Genomic DNA, 8,710 nt, shown 5'->3' with positions numbered 1-8,710 from the left:
CTGCTCTGGTGACTGGGGGAGGGGCGCTCCTTCTGAAGGAGACACGTGTCTCCAGGGCTGGGCCACGTACATGGTGGTCAGAGTCTCCCGGGTGGGAAAGGCCCCGGCCTGAGAGGAGAGCCAGGCCGCACAGCAGGTCACGCCCTCTGTCTCCAGCAACCACTCCTGTGATTGTCCCACGTGACGGCACTTCCTCGAGGCGGCCTTTGCACTTGGCTCCCGTTAGGCCTTCTGACCCTGAGGCCCTAGGAAAGCGGAAGTCGCGGCATGAAGCTGAATTCCACGGATGTCAAGGGCATGTTTCCTGCGGGACGACCTGGGGTAAGTGGCTTCTCCGCCCTCTTCCCTGAGCACCTTTATCTCCTCTGTCCTCACACTTCTTTCTTGGGAGACACGTTTCAGAGACGCTGTTGATAAGGAAAGCGACAGGTTCTCACAGCCACCCACGGCAGAGCCACGGGAACCCACCCCGGGCCAGAGCTGCCGCCCGCCCTCCTGGGGGATGAGACCAACTGCACAAACACGTGCCCGCGGGCCTTGGCCGGCCGCGGCGACGCTGGCGTCTGAGTCATTAATCAGCTGCATCGATCAGGTTCAGCATCTGCCTCAGAATTTCCACAGAAATCACCCCTCGGTGACCCTAGGCTGACTCACGCGAGGCCTGTGTCTGCAGGCCCAGGTGCGCGGCTGGGAACGAGCTGCGGCCGCAGCACAAGGCGCGCTGGGTAAACACACAGAAGGACGGTGTCGGCCTTGCCGACAGTCAGTCAGGGAAATTGTCCGGCCGGGAACTCTGGGATTATCCCTTCTTGGACTGTGTTCAAAGATTTCTGTTGGACTAAAAAACAGGTTTGCAAAGTCGGGCCAGCCGGGGACCGGTAAGGATGGCCCGGGCTTCCTTCACCCTGTTTTCCGGCGATTTCCCACTTCCAGGGCACATTCAACGGTAGTGCGGGCCTCTCGGGGTAAAGGTTAGGACAAGGCTGAAATCTCGTCGCGAGCCTAGAGGACATGCCTGTGCAGCGACTCTCAGGATGGCCCTCAGGCTCTGGATTCTGCAGAGCGGCCCCTGCCTCAGTTCACACCCAGGTGTGTGACACCCTGCTGGAACTCAGCATGCGTCCCCTCAGCCAGGAGACCGCTTGTCACCCACACCTGTGCCCAGGGCACACCAGCCTGTCCCACAGCACACTGGGTCATAGTGGGGTGCAGGGGAGGCAGGGAGGCAGGGAAAACAGGCAGGGAAAAAAATTTGTAAGTCCAGAACCCCGACCCAGTGACAGAAACAAAATCAGCTAAACCTAAAATCCACCAAAATGTAAACACTTTTTCTTGGGGTTGACAAAGCAATTCACAAAGAAAGTACTATACACTCCTGCATCGTGTGCCCATCATGTAGGCTCTGGGTAAATGTCAAGTTCAAATCTACACGCGTGGTAGCCTTGTGAACTGTGAATACAGTTAGGGACCAGGGGTTCAGGTTCTCTGTGCGACCCTGCCCTCTAATACCTGGGCCCGAAGACAGGTTGTAAAGTCTTCGCGGTTGAGGCTCCTGGGCGGCTCCGTCAGATAAGTATCCGACTTAGTTTTGACTCAGGTCATGGTCTCACGGTTCTTTAGTTCAAGCCCCACAGAGCCTGCTTGGGGTTCTGTCTCTCCCCCTCCCTCTCTACCCATCCCTTGCCCCTGCTTTCTCTCTCTCTCTCTCTCTCAAAATAAATAAGTGAGCTTTAAAAAATTATATTTAGAAAATTCTTCTTGGTTGAAATTTCCAAGGGAATCAAAGTATAATCTCACCTGTTTGCTGCCTCTGAATTCTTACGTAAGGAAACCAGGTGACCATGCGGCCGTGCTAGCTGTCTAGCTGGGTCTCCAGCCGTGAGCGTACGTGTCCAAGGGCAAGCCGGCAGCCCTGTGATTACCCTTGAGAAGCCGCGGGGATCCGCCTGTCATTTGAAATGAAGACAGGTACCACTGTGAGCCAGGTGGAGCGAGCCTTCAGCCAGCAGCTGGGATAATGCTTCTTGGGAAAGAAGCCTCGTGTGAAGCGGCTTGCAGGCCCCTGGACGCAGGGGACTGGACAGGACGGAGCAAGTCTGCAAAGCCACGTACTGATTTGTTGGACACAACGGCAGCCACGGATTTTGGAAATCTGATACAGGAAAAACAGGATATGAATACTGATTTAGTAGTTTTCATCTTCTAAATTTATTGAATTTCCATACAGTAAGCCCCTAACATGTACCAGGAACTGGGTCTGAGGTGGAGAAGCTATGCGAGTCCCCAAGGGGCGCAGACTACACAAGACACCATCCAAAGTCACCGCCATGTTAATGACACATGTTCCGATGGCCATGCCAGAGCACTGCCCAGACAGGCAAGGTGGGCAGAGAAGTCTTCCTGGAGGAGGCGCGGTGGCTGGGACTTGAAGGAAGAACAGCCTTCTCTGTGAGGTGCACGCAGTGCTCAGAACCGAGGAGAACGCGTCTGTAACCAGGCTGGAGGGGCCGGCGGGGACGAGGGCCCGTCCAGCCCAGGCGGGGTGGCAGCGGCCTGCCCTGCAGCCCAGGGGCTGGAGCCCCGCGAGCCGGGTTCACCGCTCTTGCACATCTCCCGGCAAGGCTGGCCTCGCAGTCCCAAGGGGCGGCCAGACCCCGCGGCGCAGACGGTGTTGGCTAAAGTGCACACTCCCAGGACCACATCGGTGTTCTTACAGTTTTCTCCAACTTGGTTCTTCTATTCTTAAAATAGTAAAATGCATTTCTTTGAAAATATTTTGTATCAAGTTTTTTAGCTTTTTACTAATATGTCACAGCCTTCCCTTGAGTGAATCTCAGAAATATTGAAATGTGGCTTAAACTCATCCTTTAAAACGAACCATCGGTGCACATGTGCGGAGGACACAGAATGGCCCGGCGCCCGCCCCAGGGAAACCCAGCAGCCCAAGGGACAGCTCCGGAAAACCCAGTCCGCCCGCAGGTCCCCTTCCCCTTCCCGGGTGCCGAGGTCAGGGGTGCAGAGCCTCTTAGGCCTGAAGACCGGCCCTGCCCTGAGCACTGACAGCTGGGACAGAGCCCCGGGGAGACTGCCTCTTTCCTCAAAGGCAGGAACTGTCCCTGTAACCCCTCCAGCGTAAGCAATCCCTCAACACACGGCCACACGGCAGCCGGCCCGTAGCGAGATTACACATTTGCACAGGCGAGCCCGAGGCCACTACCTCTGTGTCCTTCCCGTGAGGGTCAATCAGTCTGTGGGCAGTTACCGGGCACCTGCTGCCTGCCGGCACTGGGTGAGCCCTGGGGACTGAACGTAAGACGAGGCCCCCGACAGCCAAGGAGCCATCACCCAGGGAAGCGACCCTGGGCGCCCCCTCCCCACCCCCCATCCCTCCGGAGGGCAGGGGCCATTGTCGTGGCTGTGAGCCCAGCCCGGGGCCTCACAGGCCAGGGAAGGCCTAGAGCTGCTGGCATTTTACAACCAGGGGTCCTGGAGAGAGTGCTTCTCATGCCTCTGTGTTTCCCCCCTAGACCGTGTGCCTCAAGCCCCCCCTTGGGGACATGTGGTGAGGACGAGGCACAGGGAAGAGCAAGCAGGCGGGCCCCCCAGCCTCTAGCCTCTGAGACGTGTTTAGGGTGCAGAGCATGGGCTCCAAGAGCGAGGGTGGCTGGGAGGGTCCCCCGAGCCCCTCCAGAGAGAAGCCACCTGGAAGCTCTTTACCTGCTCAGGATTTGAGCGGGCAGGGCTGTCTGGAAGCTGGATCCCTGCCACGGAAGGCCGGGACTGAGTGCTGGGGGGCCGCTCTGACCCCCCGGCTCCAGGTTCCCACCGAGAGCAGAGGACCATCCTCACTGAGGAGCAACTCAGAGATCTGGACTGCGCTTTGCTCCTCTTTTTTTCTGTTCCTTCTCCATCTGCCACTGTCTGTCTCTCTGTGCATCTCCCTATCTCTGTCTCTCTGTGCGTCTCTGTCTCCCTCTGTCTCCATCTCTCTCTCACTGTGCATCTCCCTGTCTCCATCCCTTTCTCTCATTTCCTATGACAGGAAAGCCTTTGCCAGACTCTAGATTGGAGCTGTCACCACCCATCAGCCCTGTGTCTTGGGTCATTTCTTTTTTTAATGTTTATTTATTTTTGAGAGAGAGAGAGACGGAATGTGAGTGGGGGAGGGATAGAGAGAGAGAAAGAGACACACAATCTGAAGCAGGTTCCAGGCTCTGAGCTATCAGTACAGAGCCTGATGCGGGGCTCAAACCCATAAACTGTGAGATCATGACTTGAGCCGAAGTCGGACATTCAACCAACTGAGCTGCCCAAGCGCCCCTCTGGGGGTCATTTCTGAACCTCTATTCCCAGTTTTATCTGTGAAATCCTACCTTCCTTGTAAGTTTGCTGTGAGGATTGAATCATCAGCATATTAAAGATCTTCATTCAATAAATATGACACTCGTGCTGATGAATGCCACTCAGTGCATCTCTTCTAAAGTTGCTCTTTACAGAACAGGGTAAGAACCGATGTTTCCCCAAATTCCAAGAGCAACGCCCTTAGCGCTGCCATGTTGGACACACAGGAGGCCCTGCAGGTTGGCACAGCGGCTCCCCCGGAGAGGCCATTTGATCAGGGCTTCGCGGCACAGCTGACACTCCTCGTCCAGAGCCTTCAGTTATTTGCCAGAATGGCGTCCTGCACGGCTTACGTTTAGTCTGCAGAATGTCCCTTAAAAGTAATACAGACTCATGATATGGGAAAGTCGCTCCCTAGAAACAGATCAGCTGCTGCAGGGAGAAGAAGCTTCTGAAGCTCGAGTTAAGCCTGGGTCAGCGGCAGATGCCGAAAATATCTCACCTTGTGTTGCTGTGAGTCAGGCCGCTCAGCCTCTGAGAGCCTGGCTGCCACATGTGCCCCCGCCCCTCCCCCGACCCTCTCCTGGCTCAGGGCCCAGTCCCAGGCCTTGCGTCATGCAGTGCAGGCCCTCAGAACCGGGGCCACATCTAGTCAATAAAATGCAGGCCGTCCAATCCAATTTAATTTAAGATACACTATGACATGTTTTAGCCTAAGTTTGTCCCAAGAAACATTTGGGACATACTTACAGCACAAAATCACTTATGATTTATCTGAAATTCAAATTTAACTGAGATCCTCTTTTTTCTGGCCGCCCTGCACCTAGAGGCCTTTATAAATAGATTCTCATTAATCTGGGGGGCGTTCTACCTGGAGGCAGGTGGATGTAAGGATCTCACAGAGGCCCCTGGGCGCCCGGAGTGATTCATTCACCTGCAGCAAACACGACTTCCGCACAGTTTATAGAGAAAGGCATAGCTTGTACCAAAAGGGTTTATTGTCTAAAGTGGAAAGGCAGAGACCAGAGCAAAAACCCAAGAAGCAGACAGTCCTGGGGACTGAGTGGAATGTGCCCATTAAACAGGCCCCACTAAAGTGACAGGGGGAGTCCTTCAAGGGGCGAGCTTGCTTCAGGGACACCAAACTGACCAGAAGCCACGCACACGCCATTTCCAAATCAAAGAAGATGTCTCAGGCCTTGGACGGTCACTTGGAGAAGTGGGCCAGCTGCCCCCACGGGCCCCGTCTCCTGAGCTCACGTACACTCAGGGCCTGCCCCACACTCACTTGGGCCTCTCGCTCCGGAACGCTCTGAAGGCCTCTCTCCCCGACACAGTGAAATGTGGTCAGCTACTCAGGCTGGTCGTCTGCGGGGATGGGCCCTGAGTGTGTGGTGGCCATGTGCCCCGGGCCTGGTGTCATGGCCTGGCCTGCAGCGCCCAGGCCCGTGGGGCGAGCCTCTGTCAGGTTAGTGTATCTGGGCGCCCACCCCCTGCGAAGCGTCCTCTCTCCATGAGAAGTACCTGCATGGGAGACTGGGGTCCCTGGGGACCCCATCCGAGGAGCAGGGAAGACCTTCTTCCTACGTGTGATCACAGGTGCTCAGAGGTTCTTTGTGTCCATGACGTGAGCAGGGGAAACACCAGTGGTTTCTAAACTTCACCAGGAACAGAGAGGACACTCTTACTCCATGATAAGTGTGTCTTCTGGGGCTCCAGTGTCCATTTAAGTTTATGAGCCCCTATGAGGGACACCGTCACGGAGCCTCTGTCCGTCAGCAAGCGGAGCCTAAGAGCTTGGGCACTTCTGAAAATGACATGAGCCGAACGTGGATTCTGCCTTGGTTACCAATATCGATAAGGAATTGTTTGTTAGCAATTATAATATCAGGAAGCCGCTTGGGTTCCTGTCCACGCCTTCTACCTTTCCTAGGGTGCCTCCTCTGGGATAATTAGAGGAAGAAGACAATTTAAGCAGAAAGGTCATCATTTCCTGGACACGACACTGCTCAGTCGAGAAACTACCCGTCACTGGCTTGCACACAAAACAAATACCCCGAGGGTGCCGGCTGGCGAGCATCAGAGTTCATCCCCAGGGGCGTCTTCTGTTCCGCTGAGCGAGCGCTCCGACCGCGTCAGAGTCTGTCCGAGGTCCCGGGCACTTGTGCGGGACACGTCACGCCCCACCCCAGGGAGGGCAGGGGTGAAGTCGTGAAGAAGTGGAGGTGTTACCTCCAGACCAGCCAGCCCCAGTCGGAAACCACGAATTGCGAGTCAGGTCCTCTCCGTGGGGCTGATCCAATCAACCAGAAGTCAGCAAACCGACAATGCCTCCTGGGCCTCCCGACAGAGCAAAGGCCGGCCTGTGTCCAGCTGGTCCGGCGACGACCACTGCCCCAGCGCCCGCTGTGGCAGATGGAGAGCACAGAGGGGCGCCGGCACCCAGCGGCCTGCGGGGCCACGGCCGCCGACTCCGCTCCCGGGGCTCCACCCTCAAGAACATCTCTCACCTGACATCACCGACTGTTGTAGAGATGGTGTGATGTCATCCTCGTACACTTGAACTTGCTGGAAGAAAGACAAAATGTAAGCATGGTTATGAAATCTGTTATGTTCTAGAATTGCTAGTCCCTCTCACTAAAATCCCTCCACCCAAGGGCTCATCCAGGCCGGGGGACACTGGTTTCAGAGGAGGGGAAGATTAAAGCAAGAGGGACCCCTCCTGCCTTACCTCTTGGAACGCTCACTGCTCCCCTGCCCTGCTCCCCTCCTCCTCCCTCCCCCCTCCTCCCCTCCCTTCCACCTCCCTCCTCCACCTACTCCTCTTCCTCTTCCCCCTTCTCTCTCCCCTCATCTCTCCCTCCTCCCCCTTTCTCCTCTCCCCTCCTCCTCCTAACCCTAACCCTCCCCCCTCCTCTTCCTCCCCCTTTCCCTCTCCCTCCCCCCCTCCTTCGAACCCTAACTCTCCCCCCTCATCTCTCCCTCCTCTCCTTCCCCCTCCTCCCCTTCCTGTCCTCCCTCTGTCTGCTCCCTTTATTCCTTCCTTCTCTACACTTCTCTTCACATAGAAATGTGTGTGAGACGTCTCCACACCCTTCACCCAGGTCTCTCACGCTGTCACAGGCTTCTCTCTAGAGTTACCTTTAAACATCGTAATAATGTTAGCTGCAAACAACCGACTCTGATGTGCTTATTCGTGGTGACTTCAGCCCACGGGAAACAAAAGTTCGGGCTGTGTGCAGCCAGCTGCTCCCATCTGTCCCGTGCCCGGGGCACAGCTGGGCTTCTGGGGCCCCGTGAGCACACACCAGTAGGGCTGGCTCACCAGTGTGCAAAAATAAAACCTCATGGCAATAAGTGACCAAATTAAAATAGCCTTTCTTTTTTTTGGTTCATTGGTGCCACACAAAAGCCTATATTCAGAATCCGCTGAGATGTCCTTGGGGGTGCTGGAATCTGCCCCTCCAGCCCCTGAGGGGCTAGGGAGACAGGAGTCAGCTCAGCAGAGACCACACACAGCAGCCACTGTGCCACCAGCCCACCTTCCCAAAGGCACCTGCTTTGAAAACGCCACATGGTCTCTACTGGCCACACAAAGGAGGCTGCGCATGAGTGTCAGTGACGGCCACGCCTGTGCTGAGCTCTGCAATCAGCTCTGAGATGGAAGCGCTCATCACCCAGGTTGGCACAGACGTGGAAGTGCACAGGGCAGCACCGGACCGCTCGTAACCGCAACAACTGTCGCCCAAGACCGACTGGAACCCGGGGCGGAGAGGGTCTCTGCCCAGATGTAAGTTCATTTGCCACTTGGGGTTTGGTCTGCACCTCAACAAATAGATAAAATTTGACTCCAGAGAGAGCTCTTCCAAATGTATAAAGTAATTGTTGAGAATCACGTTAAGCTTCCACATATCACTTTTACATAAGTTCATTCCATTTGAACTTCACAGCAACACCACAGAGGAAGAACCGCGATCCTCGCCCCCACGTGGGACAGCCAGGGTTTGGAGAATTTAGATAACCTCATCCAGATGACCCAGCTCGTGGTGTCGCTCTCAGAGCACAGCTCTACTTGCTAACAGCGTCCCTCTCTGCAGGCACACCCCTAGTCCAGCCCTTCCTCTGTGCCGCCGTCATTCAAGTCTGGATTCTTATGGGTTCAAAACCAAGACCTAAAAGTGATAAACACTTTCATGGCTGAGAACCAGGCCCTGCATGAATATCACAAAACCAAAGAGCTTTCATGCTCCCCAGACACTTCACCCTGCTGTGGAAAACTGGCTGCCACCCAAGGGAAATGATCCATAATTCCATCCTAGCTCGTCATTAGCGGCTTGCTCGGTTAGCCACTTGCAAAAAGACAGGAAAA

The 8,710-nt window shown here is 55.5% G+C and overlaps 1 long non-coding RNA gene across 1 annotated transcript; it reads left to right on the top strand.

Annotated features, from left to right (window-relative positions):
- Positions 1-235: 235 nt before the first annotated feature.
- On the top strand, positions 236-2,772 carry LOC120226022. The gene is made up of 2 exons (XR_005526925.1): positions 236-321; positions 1,828-2,772. It is a non-coding gene; the product is annotated as an uncharacterized LOC120226022 (long non-coding RNA).
- The last annotated feature ends 5,938 nt before the right edge of the window (positions 2,773-8,710 follow it).

Source organism: Hyaena hyaena, unplaced genomic scaffold, assembly GCF_003009895.1.
Source record: "Hyaena hyaena isolate Hyena2069 unplaced genomic scaffold, ASM300989v1 scaffold_1557, whole genome shotgun sequence".
Classification (NCBI taxonomy): Eukaryota; Metazoa; Chordata; class Mammalia; order Carnivora; family Hyaenidae; genus Hyaena; species Hyaena hyaena.
This window is presented reverse-complemented; position numbering and strand designations above follow the sequence as displayed.